Source organism: Meleagris gallopavo, chromosome 16 (genome assembly GCF_000146605.3).
Source record: "Meleagris gallopavo isolate NT-WF06-2002-E0010 breed Aviagen turkey brand Nicholas breeding stock chromosome 16, Turkey_5.1, whole genome shotgun sequence".
Lineage (NCBI taxonomy): Eukaryota > Metazoa > Chordata > Aves > Galliformes > Phasianidae > Meleagris > Meleagris gallopavo.
The window spans coordinates 10,455,367-10,472,502 of NC_015026.2; the positions used below are offsets into that span (position 1 = coordinate 10,455,367).

At 42.2% G+C, this 17,136-nt stretch overlaps 1 long non-coding RNA gene across 1 annotated transcript in view; it reads right to left on the reverse strand.

Moving 5' to 3' along the window:
• The window catches only part of LOC104913433, a 32,378-nt gene extending 15,804 nt beyond the window's left edge, over positions 1–16,574 (reverse strand). Inside the window, exons 1-2 of the long non-coding RNA XR_795386.3 lie at positions 16,534–16,574; positions 16,092–16,153 (exon numbers count right to left, since the gene is read on the reverse strand). This is a non-coding gene — a long non-coding RNA (uncharacterized LOC104913433). The remainder of the gene's footprint in view (positions 1–16,091; positions 16,154–16,533) is intronic.
• Between the last annotated feature and the right edge of the window lie 562 nt (positions 16,575–17,136).

Here is a 17,136-nt window from a genome sequence, read left to right on the forward strand (position 1 = left end):
AAGAGACACGCTAAGATTGAAACATCGTGGTCCCAGTACAACCAGATGCCACGAGTCATTAAAACAGAAGAACAACTCAGAGTGACATTGCTGTAACAGTGTTAGAGCCAGAGAAAGATGGCTCCAAATCCCACTGCAGTTTACAAATCAGTCTCATCAGCCCTACTCTCCCTGGAGGGCAGAGCACATCAATCCCACCACTTCTCAAACTCTGTTTCCTCAACATCCAACTCTCCCAAGCTGCACATACAAAGCACTTCTAGTGATACTAAAACACATGCCCTCAACCTTGGAACTAAGCACTGCTTTTAGATCAGTAAAGGGCAGAAAGAGCCCTTACTATGTTTCCCAACCACAAAACCAACTGCCTTCCCTCCCAAGCCCCTCATTCCCAAAAACAGAGTTGAATTACACACTCTGAAAGGTTTAGCACCAAGAAGAATGATAACTATAAGAAATGCTGGGAAAATAACCAAATCTTTAAGCATGCCACAGCGGTTAGTACTAAGTGGATATAAGTAAACCTGCTTGTGACAGCCCAAACCCAATCACCCATAAATAATGAACAACTCACGTCACAAGGAAACAGAAGCAGACTTAAAGATACACAGAAAGTGGAGCTGCTGTAGTGTAATCACATTAGAGATGTAAACAGAGACATTTCAACAACTACTGCTCTTTGTCAGCTCACTCCCACAACAAACCAGTACTTCAGCTGAGCTGCCTGCACCAAGCACAGGACAGCCAAAAGCTGTTGCAGTCTCCTTGCGCCTTTGCCATAGGCTCCCATGACTGGGACTAAGATAAGAGCTGGGCTAGTGTCAGAGGCAGCTTGATATCATCTTGGTTTATGATAGCAGTAACATTTTAATCACTTGTAATGCCTGCAGCTACTAGGGGAGGCACTAATGAAATTAAACAACAGTTTCTGAAATATGAAATGCACTCACAGAACAGAATTACCTGTTCTCTCTATAAAGAAAAACAATCTAACATTCCTGCTTCCCACCACTTCTACATCCTCCCTTGCATCTACATTCATCTTCAAGATCTCATTTCATCACACTGTGCAGTAGAACATACAAGACTACCACAGCCAGTTACTTTTTCTTTGGTAAATTGGCTTTGCAGAACCAGCCAGATAGCAACAAAGAATTAAAAACCACTGATCTGGAAGCCTTCTCAGTGTCCACACCACTGAAGATCTCTCTCCTTCAGGGTCTGCAGCTCCCAGGCTCTGCCCCTCGCTGACATGACTGCAAGTCTAACAGCTCCATGCCTGCAGAAAATGCCTATCAGATATTCCTAACTCCTCTCATTCTTCTTGACCTTGTTTGGGAAGACAAAAAGCACTTACAATAAGTGTAAATGGGAGATGTGTTTACACAACAAGTCACAGAAATTTACAGGTTGCCCAGAGAACTTGTGGATGCCCCATCCCTGGAGGGGTGTGCAACCAACCCATGTTAGTGTTGGAACTCAATGACCTTCAAGGTTCTTCCAACCTAAGCCATTCTATGATTCCATACTTAGGAGAACAAATGCAAGCAAAAGCACAGCCATTAAGCCACAAGACAACGTAATGCCACAGTTAGCCTCTTTCTCCCTAAGCTTGGCTGAATTCTGAAGTTTTCCTGTTACCTCACTGAGAAAATTTTTAATGTCCTTTAACAACTTTGGCTTACATTTTGAGCCTGGGCCAGCTGAAAGCATTCTCCATCCACAGCTCAATCCTCCTTCCTCTGGTGAGCCACAGCTGCCTGTATGGATCTCCCCATTTCAGAAGCATCTCAAAGAAGCAGTGCCAGAATCAGGCTTTTCTTACAAAACTCAAAGCCTCCACTACGTTTCATACTCAACCTCTGCAAAAATAGGATTAAAATGAAAACAAAGGCATATGGAAATAAATTCCCTCTGCTCAGAAGTAACTACAGAACAGTCAGCCCCATGGCAAAGCATTTCAAGAGTTATGCAAGGAGTCCAGGGTTTCTAGAGCTACCACACCACCATTTTCACCACATTTACCATTATTTTTGCCAGGAAAAAAAAAACCTGCAGACAGCACATGGCAGAATGACAGAGAGAAGATATTAAGATTTTGTAGCTGATGCAGTGCAAAGAGTTCTTCATGACCCCAGGAAAAAAAGATAAGTGACCATGACTGAAATAAAGGGGAAAAAAAAAAGCTATTCCCCTCCCTCCAATTTCCACCTTTCCTGTAAGCTGATGACCTTCTCAACCAGTGCAAGTGACACTGACAGCAGTGTGAGCCTTCCACAAAACCATCCCCACTCTGCATGGGCATTTTGCTTCTCCTCACACCTCCTTCCAAAAGCTGAGCTCTGCCAGGCTCATACATTCTCTGCTGGCATTCCTTCTCCCATCGAGAACCACATGCAGCCCTGAGGGAATGGACACAATTACTGCAGTGAGAGATGCATATATCCTACAAGGAAACCTTTGCTTCGATCCCAGGGAAGTACACAAACAATCCCATGCACACATACAGAGTCAGACAATGCTTTCAAAGTCAGGCTTAAAAGGTTCAAACAGTTTCTCAGAAAGGAGAGAAGAGAGCTGCCTATTGATTCTGTATCAGGTACTTCAGGAAAGAAGGGGAAGAGCATAACAATTGAAATAAATGTTGCTGTCCCACCCACACTCCTCTCAGAAAGCACAAGGGCTTTAAATACACAAAACCAGTTCAACTGAGTAGTTACCTCTGGAAGGCCAGTTACCTAAGTTGGGCTGCATAATAGAAATAGAAATAAGTCAAACCACCTCCCTCCAGAATGAATTTGAGGGGGAGAGGGTATGTTTCACAAGAGGAAGGGGTTTTGCTCCCACCTTCCCTCCTCCTCTCCCACCATCCTGCAGCCATCACAGCCCAAAGAGACAGTAGAAGAGGATTCCATTAATAAATATATTTCAACTTTCTTTTCAATGGTCCTAAAAATGTATGCAAATCCATTCATAATTAGGTTTAAAAATTCCATTTCATGGGCTAATCAGACTTCAAAAAACTCAATTTTAGTTTTAATCAGATTTTAACAAGGATATTAAGTCCATTCCGTTCAGAAGAGGGAGAAACGGTGAATTTAACACAAAATGTATTCAAGCTTAGCTCTGGGAGATAATTAAATAAAATTAATTTGGCAAGGGTTGTCTGTAAATGGAAACGCTCCAGACAGCGGAGCACATTCCTGAAGGAAACAAAAGCAGTTCATTACTGTACAAATAGATACAATGCTCACTGTTCAGGCAGAAGGGAACTGCAGCTCCTCCACAGCAGCAGGACAAGCTGGGCCCTTCAGCTGCTTCCAACAACACAGCAGTTTGTGGAGATGTTACTTCCTTCCATTTCAACTACATCTCTTCAGCCTCTCCCCAGCACAGCAAGGATGGAAAAATGCAGGAGACCACATGTACAGACCTCGTGATTTCCAGTCATCAAGAAAAGCAAGAGACAGCTCCTCGAACTATGAAATCCTCAGTCAAGGTGGTCAGCAAGGATCTCATCACATATAACTTCACATCCCATAGAGTGGTTTAGATTTCCAGCTTCACACTAGAAGCATCTCACTTTCCCCAGCAACATCCACAGCTGAATAAAGGTTTTAAAACTTCAGTAACTTCCATGTATCAGTTCCAAAGGACCAAATAAACATTTTATAGCCCCTGCACATCTTCACATCTCCTTCGTGCTGCTTCTTCCCCAGCTACACTGCCAACTTTCAAAGCACAAAGCGCCTCCTTGACCTCAGTACTCACATCTATTCATCTTTACCTTGCTCTCAGCACTGATGAGCACTTCCCAGCTCCCTCACCTTGCCCTTTTTCCTCTCATAATCTTTTTTGGAAGAGCACTTTAGCATAGGGAATTTGTCTTACTCTTCCTTGTGAAGGAGCACAAATACATGGGGTTATGCAAATATGGACAAAGTAACTTGAGAAAAATATTAACTGTGTGTAGGTAGATGCCCCAAAGTCAGGCTGATGAAGATTAAGACCACAAGCGACCTCAGCTCTACCTCCCTTTGTTTGCACAGCTGAGTCCTTCAACTCCATGCAGGATTTTCAGATATACTGTTAAGCATCAGCTTAACCAGCTCTTCAGAATACACGTGGATGATGTCAAAGACCTCACCAATCTCAGGCACAGAAGTGCAAATCTTTGAGCACTGATCTTATCAAATTTGTCTGACAATTAACTACTAACATCACACAGCACAGACTGTCCAGGGAAGTCACTTCTGACAGATACTTAACCAACATATCATGGAAAAAAAAAACAACAGAAAAAGCTGGCTCCATGCTGCATCAGAAGAGGGGTGGCCAGCAGTGAGAGGGAGCTGATAGCCTCCCCTACTCTGCCCTTGTGGGGCCCCGTTTGGACTACTACATCCTCAGTACAGGAGAGATGCAGAGCTATGCAGAGACCTCACTGCAGCCATCCCAGTACTTGGGAGGAGCTTACAAGCAGCAGGGTGACCAACTTTTCACACCACCTGATAGTAAAAGGACAAGCAGGAGTGGCTTTAACTGAAAGAAGGTAGATTTGTTAGATGTTTAGAAGATTTTTTTTACTCAGAGGGTGGTGAGGTGCTGGAACAAATTGCCCAGAGAGGCTGTGGGTGCCCCACATCCCTGGAGAGGCACCAGGGATGCCAGTTTGAATGGGGAACTGGGCAGCCTGATCTGGAGGCTGGCAACCCTGCTTGTGGTAAGGGATTGAAGAAGATTATCTACAAGATCTCTTCCAACCTAAGCCATTCCATGGCATTCTATAGATGTCACAGGTTTAATCAGTAGCCTCCAATTTACACTCACACAGACACCCTGTGGTTAAACAGAACAGTACAGAATATAGGAAACAAATATTTTACAAGAATAAAAAGAAACTATTTGAAGCATCTAACTACAGTCAAAAGACTGAATTTGAGAACTGGCATGTTTATCTTTAGCAGCTATGACAAGCCTTACAGACAGGAGCACACACATTTCCCAAGACCTATGTCTACCCAACTGGAAAAAAATATATATATTTCAGAGTACTTTTTCACTCTTCCTCTCTTCCAGCCTTCCAAATATATCAGTTATTTGGAAGTACCCATTGCATCTCTCCCTGCCAGCTCCTGGCAGACAGGCAAGCTGATAGGTGCTCTATCACCTTGACAAGTGGGCCAGCTCTCCAGAAGGCAGATGATGTCTTTGGCAAAGTTGCACTGGAAGCCATCAGACCTAAATGAAAGGCTTGTCACAAAGCAGGCTTGATGCCATCATCCTTGGCTGATGAATTTGCAGAAAACCACCTGAAGCCACAGAGCTTTTAACTCTGGAATACCAAAAGCATATAGACAGAAATGTTATTTGCAAACCTAATGGTAAAACTGAATTTAAAGAAATCATAACTAGGTTAAAGCATCATCTTCTGAACTCAGCCAGGAACAGAGCTGTAAGTAGCACCAACACCTGCCCGAGGTAACTGATGAACAGCTGAATTTCTTGAGTTACATTGAACATGTTCTCAAAGGCAGATAATTCCTGCCATTCTTAGAAAAGTGAGGAGGATATCAAGCCTTCACTGAACATTTTGAGCATCACAAAATGAGAAGGATTTTTTCACTGAAGTGGAATAAAGTGAACTTGATCAGCAGGGCGTAACTTAGGAAATTATGGATTTTCCCATGTTCTCCTATCCAATAAATATATCTTCTTTTCACAGAAACCAATATGCTACTCCTATCAGAACTCTCCTGGAAGACAGCTTAACCAAGTACCAAGAAATCAAAAGCAACTCCAGCAGGAACGTGCTAGGAAATGGTTCTTGTACAGTTGCACATTTCTCCCCAACAAAGAGGCACGGCAATTGTTTATTTTACTGACAAGATTGCTGAGAAAAACATACAGAAAGGGAGTACATCAGGATGGTCAAAGTGGCACTAGGAAGGCAGAGAAGAGATGCTCAAGATCAAGTTAAATGCATTCCTAGAAAAGCTGCAACTGCACCTAGCTGGAAAGGTCAGACTGACAGATCTTAACTCCATCGATAGCAAAAGGCAGCAAAAGTCAAACACTGCTCCACTGCACAGAGGCTTCTAACACTGCTCCAAAACACATCATTCTCTCCCATTAACGCCACTCTGCAGCAGACATGACTTCATCAGGAGAAATGTTTCTCCACTCGGTGAGGAGCAAAACACATCCAGAGCACCTTTCAGAGCACCAGCAGCCCTGAGGCAATAAAAAAAAGATATAAAAACTTGCAAAAATAAACTTCATCAATGCACTGCCTGCATCCCACATCAGAGGCAGGGAGCAAACTAAGGTTCCTTACAATTTCATCTCCGCAGCCTCACTTGTGTGATACTTCACAACTTTGTTACATAATAATTCAAGCTTTAAAGAAAAAGGAACTGAATCAGTATCAAAGCAAAACATTTCTCTATGCATCACATGCACAGAATACACAGTATCCCCCATCCGCAAGAGTTGTTTTTTTTACTTTAAAAACAAACAGGTGAGGACACCAAGGAAAATCCCCACTACTGAAGTACAGCCCACACTGATGGAAGACAGCTAACCTCACTCTTCTGCTTCATGCCTCACTTGGTAGCCTGGGCCTTCCTATTTACAACAGGATTCCGTTGCCTCAGACCGTGGACCAGATGTCCATTAGGAAATAATCTTGTGAGGAAAGAAAACGTAGTCCAGGTAAAGACTTGCTTTGATCACAAATATTCAGCAGCAAAAAGGTCCCGAAGGAGGAAAGACTTGAGCTTAAGGACATGGCTTACATGGTAACATTACAAGGCATTTAAGCCAGCTTGTCAGAGCTAGCAGCAATTTAACGATGCTGAGAAACTGAACAAATTTAATATTCATACACTCCTATTTTCCTCCCACCCCATCTCGATGCTGCTATGCTAGCTACCCTGCAAAGTACAATTAAAACAGAAAATGAGAAATTACCAAGCTGATCCAGTACAGAACTCTGCCTGATGTCAAACCAAAGACAGACGATTCAGGCAGCGCCTTCTGAGCTACCAGCAAAATCCCTGCTCCAGGCATTGCTGTGGGTAAGTTCTGCTCAGAAGTGAAGCTCTTTCAAAACACTATCAAGATAACCTGCACCAAATAGGCTCAGAAAAGCATCTGATGATATGGATCATACCTTATCTACAGCAGTAGGTGAAGCCTTTTTAATAGCTCAGCACATTCTTTGCAGCATTCTGTCTAAATCACAAGAGCAAAGGTCAGCTGCCCTCACCATCCAGGTTCCTGCCCACATCTGAGTTGTTGACCTTCCTGCCCCCACATTGTGTATTACACATTCTACACACACTCACTAAAAACACCTTTACCCATTTCCAGTTCTCAAAATCCTGATATTAAGCAATCCCAGCAGCTCCAAACAAAAAAGTTTTCATTTATACCCTTAAGATCATTCCCTTGCCAACAGTTAGGAAAAAATATTTATCCATATGTAAGTGGGATTATGAACCTTCTAGATTAAGTTCTGTCCAATCTCCTTCTACCATCTAAGCCATCTTTCATAACCTTGTGGAGCTGCAGCTCAGCAGCTATTTGTGTACTTCTGTCCCCACTGGCAGCTGCCTTCCCACAGATTAGAACCTCCTTCCAGCTGCATTTATGGTGGGGCTACAGAGATTTGATTTAAATACCAGTGTTAGCCTTCAGCATAGATGTTTTTATTCTCCTCACCAGTACTGACTGCCCTTCCTTCTTCCACCTCACTTCCACCCGTCAGTCAATTCTGCCTGCCCAGCTTTTGCATTTTTATGACTCCTCTGAATTTAGCATTTTAGCACTGTAACAACGGAACGCACAGCAATGAGAACAGCAAGGTCCCAGGCTGCAGCAAGTGAGGGTTTGCTCAGATGCAACTGCCACGGGCCCAGAAATAAAGGAAAGAAGCAGCTCACCTTCAGGAGGTCTCAGGTACACAGGGATCTCCAGTGAGATGCCCTCACCTCCATTACCAGCCCTTACACGAGGGCTGGATCCCAGCTCCACCTTTCTGGTCACACAGCTGCACAGCACTGCATGCACCTGAGCCCCCAGGGCTGGCCCTGCATCAGTGATTCAAGCCATGACTCAGTATTTCCACTACAACCACACATCAATTTTTCTGCAACAAAATCATATGCAGGAATATTAAAGAGGACCCAAAGGCTAGTCTTTAAGGAATTCTGCTCATCCATGTATTTTCTTTCAACGATACTTCATCTACTACTGCTTAAACAATTCTTTACACATTCTAGTTCTTCTAGTCATTTTCAACCTCTCCTGCTTGGTTTGTACTTTCCCAAATGGCTCTCTTGATCAAATGTTTCAGCGAAGTTTAATTATGTGAGATCTACAGTACTTTGCTTGACAAGATAATCAATTTCCTAGACAAATGAAGCTGATATATTAGCCTGGAACAATCCATATTGCTACTCCTTGATCCAACCACAAAAGCATTGCCCTTATATTAAGGCCATGCCCACTAATACAAGGGAGTAACACTATAATAATATGAATACTTACTGAAGCATTTTGTTTTCATGTATTTTAAGGATGGTTTTTAAGAAGTATTTGCTATGGTAAAAAAAAAAACTATTCTCAGCAAGCATCTTTAGTATCCAGTTTTACACATCTTCAGTAGTTTCCCTACAAATACAAACTTGGAAGATAAAGTGTAGGATATTGCACATCTACATCAGAGACAAGGCATAGCACATCCACCTAGAAAATTTACAATTAAAAAACTGAAAGAAGTTTAGAATTAAAATACTGAAAGATGCTACAAGCAGAGCTGAAAAGGTAAAATTAAAAATGAGCTAGAGATTACAATGGGTGTGGGAATGACAAAACAAGAGGCTGAATAAAAACCAAGCACAAATATGAGCCCTCTGACACAGCACACCATCCCCTTGCTGATTAAGCTTTGCTATTTAAGTGACAGCTTCACTTGTAAGGCAAACAGGACTGCTTAATGTAAGGAAAGCGACTCTTTATAAAAGCATCTGTGCTTTTGAAAGCTTCTCCTTCACAGTACAGTGAGCACCTGAGTTCAACCCATTTACACATAACATGGGTCACTAGATGCTGGTAGGGCTACTCTTACTCAACTGTTTCCCAGCAGCATCTCAAATACTACTTGCAGGAAATATGTCAGCAACATGACTTGTTCAAGTTCATCCAAGATTGTCAAGTCCCCAGTGGGGAACAATACACTTGCAGAAGATAACACCAGCACACGTTTCCAAAACCAATCCTGTTCCTAAGGGAAAGAAGGGAAAGAAACAGCTGTAGGTTTATTGGATCAGGAGATGCAGCCCTATGCAAGCTGGGACAACACTGTGCATTCTAATCAAAAAAAGAGTCAGTAGAACATAAGTGATTTTCCTCCTCCCCAGAACGAGCCCGCTGTCACCTGCACTTCCAACATAGAGTTCTTAACCCACACGGTAGAATCATCCCTCTTTTCTTCAATTTCACTGCACTCCAGAGAGTTTGTGAGTAATCTGCCACAGTTCCTCAAATCATTCTTCAACAAGAAGGTGAGGGTGGGCTGAGCTACTGTTCAACGGCCTTCTTTATCTCCAGGATGCTGGAGCTGTGATCCCAAAAAGACAGCTTCCCTCACCCTCCACAGCCCTTTGTAACAAAGAAAGGACAGATGTAATTTTGAAGTGAGCTTGCTTACTTAACTCAATTCCTGATTACAACCCCAGCGTGTGGGTGCTGGCCCATTCCTTTCTTACACACTTTCCTTTACACTCAAGACCTATTACACTGAGATATTCAAATGGCAACAAACAACAGCACTTCTGAACACCAGAGAGAAATACACTCTCTGAAGTGTTTTCAGAGAAAATTCACATTGAGCAGGGAAGTGATGTGATAGGTAACTGCCTAGCACTTCAGTGAAGTACTGGCAGAACAGACCTACAACACTCAGCTACCTGTGAAAACTAGAGTTTCAAGTTTTGAGTTGAAAAATGAATATTTTCTCTCTACCACATACAAAAAGCATTCTACCAAGGAAATCTAAAACATAGGGCACTGCAGAAAGAATAACACGTGCATTCTAGCAGTACAGGATAACAACAGAAGAGCTTATAACAATACCCCAACATATGCTGCATGTCACATTCAACAAACAACAGTCTCCTCCATTATTTCCTTATGTAAAGAATGGTGGCTTCAGTAAACACACCATTACTGTGAGACAGCCACAATTTGTTTTCTCCTGAGACTTCTACCTTGTTTGCCAAACACGAAGCTCCCCATCAGAACTGTTCAGGCACTTCTCCCTCACAAAAGTGTTAAGTGTTTCTAAAGCAAAGCTTTCATCTGTTACACATACAAGGTCCTACAAAGCAGGTAACACTCAGTTACAAATAAACACAATGATTATCCTCATTGTCCCTTCCAACCCCAGCTGCTCATTGCCACTTCCTCTGCCCTGCACTGGAACTGCACGGGTACTTGCACAATAAATGTGATCAGGTACCCAATCTGGACAAAAGCTGATCCATTTTCTCTTCTTGGTTACCTTTTGCTACACAGAACCACCTCTTTCAGTTGCAGTGCTCCAAGAATCAGAAAACTTGAGGTGAACAGATCATTTTCACGCAGATAGTCACATCAGAATCCCCCCAGGACAGAAACAGAACAACTGCTGCAAGCTGAGTGTGAGCCATCCTGGCAGGACTGCACAGGAGAAATTCACACATTCGTCCTTGTGCAGAATCCTGCAGAAATCCTTACTTCAAGGTCCTTTGTGGGATATCAGCAACCTGCATACAAAGCCCCCATTCCAGAGTGAATTCTCCATCGTCAGTGGAAGGCAGAAAATATAAAAGTAAACCTTTGAAAGCTAACTAAAACACAATAATTCTCCTCTCCATAGAGGAGAACAGTTGATACTCCTCCCATGAGGTAACATAAGGACTTGCAACTGTGTATTTTCTAAAGCAAGCACTTTTTTGTTTCTTTTGCTTTTGTTTCCCTCTGTGTGGTGTTTATCTCCCTTTCTTGAGCCCAAGGGATTCCCACTGTGACAAAACAGCTTGTTTTACATTGGGAATCTTGTCAGCAGCAGTCATGCAACTTTCAGCACATAACTTAGGATCTGCGAACATTTACCTAAAGCTTACGTGCACAAAATCTCAATTTCCTCATACCACACTAATTCTCATTTTCAATTAGAAACATAATTCTGAAGTATGGATCCACCACTACACAACCTAAACCAAAATGACCAAAAAAAAAAAACAAACCAGAAATCAGTGCTTTAAGTTCAGGGTCAGTGGTCCAACGACAGCCAACATAAGGCACTCATGCATCCCTGACTGGTGATGAAAGACCAGATGGCACCAACAGGCTACTCCAATATAAGTATTAGCTTGGCCATGACACGGTCGTGCCCCCATTATGATTTTACCAGAATCAGCAACAGCCACCCCCCCAGTCTTGCCTTAACTGGTTCCAGTATCCAGAACACATATTCAAATTCAAAGCAATTCAAATTATTTCAGCATGCACTGCTTTGTACACCTGTCAATAGTTGTTTTTTTTTAAGCCAGCAATGACTTATTCATAATGGACATTCAGGTAAGGTAAATTACTACCTCCTGAGAAAGGAGAAGATTATGAGCTTCATTCACTACTGCCAAGATTCAATGCCTTGGATGGAAGAGAGTGCTAAGCATAGTTAATCACAATTCAAAAGGAAACTAGAGAACTCCAATATTCTCCCTTCTCTCCTATTCACAGGAAAAAAAAAAAGCACTATTCCACCACTAAATGCAGAATCAAGGAATTTGATTCCCTTTTTCCTCCTCTCCTCCCCTCCCCCAACTCCAAAAGCAGAATGAGCACAGAAGGACTACCCCTACTATGTAGCACCTGTGTAATTACAAATTACTTGCCACTTAATTAGACCCTTTCTTAGAGAGGAAATGCATACACATTCATACTATCTCCTCTTCCTAATTGGTCTCAGGCACTGCAGGAAGCCAGTCCCCAGGATCTGTCAGCCAGCCAGCCCACAGATGTTTCAGAAAGAAAATCAGGTCAGCATTAACAGGTTCACTTCTTTGGCTCTAGGCGACAGGTCAGCAGATCAGTGTCTGCTGCCTGCTGCTGGCAGGCTCCACTAAGTGAAACCAGTCCTTAAACACTGGCCTGAATTGCTGTCAAATCTGCACTTCTCTACAGGTCTGGACAGCAAGCACACACACACCAGCTACACCAGCTCAATGTGATACCACTGAAGCTAAATTCACCCTTGTAAATTGAAGGACAACTACAGGTGTTCCCTAAACTCATGCTTCATTAAAACTAAGAGTCTCTCCAGGTCAGCCTTACACCACAGGCATTGGGCCTAAGATCTGTCTTCCTCTGTAACCACATCAGATGCAGTTCTGGAAGGTCCAGGCCACGACTGGAGTCTGAGCAGCACAGAAGAGCTTACTCTCTTAATACACATTTTTTAAGACAAGTTCATGGAACAAGAATCCTCATTTTGTATTTGGTCTCTCCTATGAGCTGCAAAAGGGAGAGGAAGCAAGAACAGTAATGGTAGGTAATAGGGGAAAGAAGTCAGGTTGTGAAGAACTTCTATTAAACAAAAAGTGAAGAACATGCTGTGCAGATATGAAGCTTAAAGTCGGTTGAAACAAAAGCTCTACTCTGTACATTGTTAGAGAAACACGCTCAAAGCTTCTCCATACCACTCCATCTTACTACCCTAAGCACAAAAAGAAACTGGACATTAAGACAGTAACTGCATGTATGCAGCACTGAACAGTTTTCAGCAGATTTGATAACAACAACGCCAGGTTCCCATTAAACAAGCTGATGCATCTTAACACCCAGATGATGTTTCTTTAGCCCAGGCTGAGCCTGCTGGCCTGAAGCAGAAAGCAGTTTTCACAGCAGCAGGTGAAAGGATGCCACCTCGTGGGTGGTTGTGTACACTGTCATCAAAATAAAGCACCTGCCTTCTGACAACACTCAGCCTGCCAGTAATACTTTCCTGTTAAAATACATATTGCAGATGGCAGTCAAGAAAATCACATGGAAAACATCCCTAAGCTAGTAGTGCACCTCTAAGAAAATAATCAAGTCGAGATTCTGCTGATTCTTAACTAAAGATGGTCAATAACTACACAAACATTGTATATAGAAATACAAACTGTGTCAGCACAGCCTGGAGAAAGAGAACAAGCAGCACGTTTTCCCAATGTTAAATCTTCCCTAACAGCAGACTCCCACAATAGCCATCCTCAAAGACTAAGATCAAAAAATCAGCAATACTTTCTACTCACTAAGCAAGAATTTCAAAACACATCTTGCTTTCACAAGTCTTACAGCAGGAATATCAAGCAAGACTGATACAAAAGAGACCTAGAAGTGTTCCTACAAAACAAAGTTACATCCAAGATAAAAGGAAGAGCACTGGAAAGCAGGTAGCAAAAAGATCAAGATATCAAGAGGACATAACTGGAAGCAAAAAAGATTGGATTCATTGTGTGTATGTATGAACCACAAGTAACCATGGCACGTATTACTTTCTTGTTTGGGTACAGTGCAGCTTTACAATTATGACATGTCTGGGTAAGGCAGGTATAATTCAAAAGGGCTGAGAAACACTGCACAAGAGCAGTGCAAACACAGTCCTGCATTAAGGCTAAAACAGATGAGCTGTCATTATTTCCACAGTTTCTGAGAGCAAGGGGAAAAGCCCAGAAGCTTTCTAGCACAAGAAACTGAGTACCTTCCCTCACCGTAAGAATCCAGAACTGGCAATCATAAAGTTATTTGAGAAAACTGCTAAGGAATGTGACTTCAACCAAAGGTGAAGCACTATAAAACACTTAGCACTCATCTCCTTTTGGCAACTTTGAAAGAGCTAAAACAGTAGGATTACCACTCCACTCCTAAATGCTGCATCTTCTTTCAAGTGCTTTCCCATAAAATTAGACTCACAGATCTGATCACAAGCCAATCTGACAGAAGGCCTGCTGGGACTCAGCAATCAGTGAACAGAACTATTGGGAGCAGACAGAGAATAAGCCCTGTGGAAGTACTGCAGGAAACAAGAAAGCCATCTTCTCCTAAAATGCCACAAGCTTTATGCAACTCCATTACATTTTCTGTACTAAAGAAAGAGTTAAGAAAACATGAAAAATCCTAATGCACTCCTTCCCTTTGACTATCTAGTTACTAGCAAACACATCACACTGGCTATTTCAGACCACCATCCAACTCGCTCCTGTTTTCTTCTTCCATGAGATGGCCAATTAACTTCTCCTCAAGCTTTTCCCAAAAGCTTAATGGAGGAACCTGAGTAGGACAGTGATCTCTCATCATCATCACGCTGACTGAAAATGAACAGAATTCATGCTGAAACACATCTGAGCAACAGGAAGGAAAGAAAAAACAGTGGTGGGAGGAGATAATCACCCAGTTCTACTCACTACGATTGTATGCAAAAGATGATTCTTCTCAAGAGCAATTCCCTTTTCTGTATGAGAAGATCCACTATTAGTGCTAAACAACATGACCCAATCAAAAACCCAACGCTTAACAGCGAATATTCTGATTTTAAATGAAGGAGTTACTAGACTTCAACAGGCAGAATCACTTGGTTCAATTTCTTTCCCACTGCGAAATTACCTCATTAAACCTTTAACAGCTTGAGTTAAGTAAGAAGCTTTTACTCTACTGTCTGGTGGAACAAGTTCTTTGAAAAGGATCCATACTTATTCTGTCCATTCTCTGCCATTGGAGATTTAACCCAATTCTAATTTCATCTAAATGCACACATCTTCAGCAGAAGCAGAGGAGAATCTTAAACACATTACCTACTTTCATACATCCAGAAAAGGGCTCGTTATCATCATTAAACAGGAAACACTGCAAAAACTAAAGAGGCTTTCCTCAGTTGAACACAAGTGTCCTTCACACCAAGCAGTAACGTGCCCAAATCACACATGCACATCCAAACATTCCTACTTGCAAATAATCCCTATTAGGCTGCAGGCATAACTCAGACACGTGTAATGAATGCAATAAAGAAACAATTGGTATAATTAAGTTTTGCAGTTCATGTTGCAGCTCAAAGCTTCAACCAATATTAAATGTGATCTGTGCAATAATTATACCAAAACTCTTAAGCAAGAAGCATCAGTACTTCTAGCATAATAATGCAAATATTCAGGGAAGATAAAGCAGTGCTGAACCATAATTCACACAGATACATCATACCTATTCAGAGAAGCTTCTACAGTGGAAGATCTTAAGATTCACCACTTCTAGTCTTTCATTATACTATGTTGTACTGGCAGAAGGACCAGCACAATGAAAGGATGTTAGAAAGAGAAGAATGCTCACCTGTCTCCAAAGACCTGGCCTCAGAGAAAAGACTCCACAGAGGAGGGATCTCCAACCAGAGATCCTTCCCCAGTGGCACTGAGCCCTCAAATGAGGTCTAAGAGAGGTACAGCCAGGCTCCACCCCTTCCAGTCACACAGCTGAATTGCTTTCACCTGTGCTCCCATGGCTGACCAGGTCTTTTCTCCAGGTGCTCAGAGGTTCAGGCCATGATTCAGCAGTTCCCATACATACATAAAGACCTTAAAAAAAACAGGTTCAAGGCTCCAGAACATCAGAAAGATAGGAGTACACAAAGAGATTAGTTGTCTTACAAAACACCAGTTGACAGTTGTTTGTTTTTAAATTAAAAAAAAAAAAAACAACCCTGAGTTTATTCCATTTTTCCTACTAAGTTAGGAGAACCTCCACTAAACACCAATGAAACTGTATGCAACAAGTTCAAAGACCTCAATTAAACCCAGGCTGGTCAAGTTGACAGTGAAAAACAAGTCTGTCCTCAAAGATACTTTATAGCAGGATGTATCTTATGTCTCTTTTGACACATAATAATAAATATTAGAACAGCTTCTACCTAGAGAGATAGTAAGAAAGCATAACACCACACTTGAGGAACCCAAATAACTAAGGAAGGAAAGTGTTTGAAAAGTTTTACCTCCAGTACATTGAGCACATACCTGATATTCAAGCCAGTGCTCTGGTCCAGTTTCTCCCAGTTTTTTAGTTTTCCCAGAAGTTTCTAAAGCATAAAGCATAGAAACGTTAGAGACACAGAAGAACATTTCAACAGCTTGTTTCCCCACACAGTTTTCTGATAATTCTCCAGACAAACTTAGTGTATTCTCTTTTTTGTCTATGCATTTCAGTATCTTATTTAGCACACCTGGGCTGTCATACTGCAGATCCTACAACCATTTCCCCAGACACCACAGCTCTGTTATACTGGATGGAACCCATATCTTACTTAGCACTTTTTATTTTCCAGCTGTAATGCTGTAATGTGATGGAAAGCATAGAAAAGATAACAGAATGGCAGAGTCCTAGGCTGCAGCAAGCAAGGATTCACACAACCATAACAGCAAAGGGGGCACAGAAAGAACAGAAAAAAAAGCTTCTTACCTTCAAAGGCCTCAGGTAGGCATGGATCTCCAGAGAGATCCCCTTGCCTCCACTGCCAACCCTTAAATGAGGACTGGGAAGACGTGGATCCTGGCTCCACACCTTCTGATCACTCAGCTGCATTGCATACACCTGAGCTCTGCTGGTTTGGCCCTGCCTTCCCACCAGGTGCTCAATCACTGCTTCAAGCCCTGACTCAGCATTTCTGCTACACCAGCCCCGTGAGCAACTACAAGACCTCAGTAGATAAGACTCTTTGTAGAGGAAGAAAACAAGCTATATTCCCAACACTCACACTGCAGTAGCTGAAGCACCCAATTCTCTACCAGTTTCTCCTACAGTTTCTGTATTTTTAATCAGTACCAGATCATATGAACCAGATTTGACCAGCCACCAGCATAGTTCTGCAAATTACTAAGTGTATACATTTAGTTTGATCTCTTGGCTTGACACAGGGTGGGATGAAAACGAGACAGCTTTACTCATCTGAAACCACATTCTGGCCTTGTTAGTGCATGGGAAGCAATCCAAGGGTGTATTGAGGTTCTTACAATACACATGTCCAGTAACACCACAAGCTTAATGCTCCCCCATCCTCCCCCC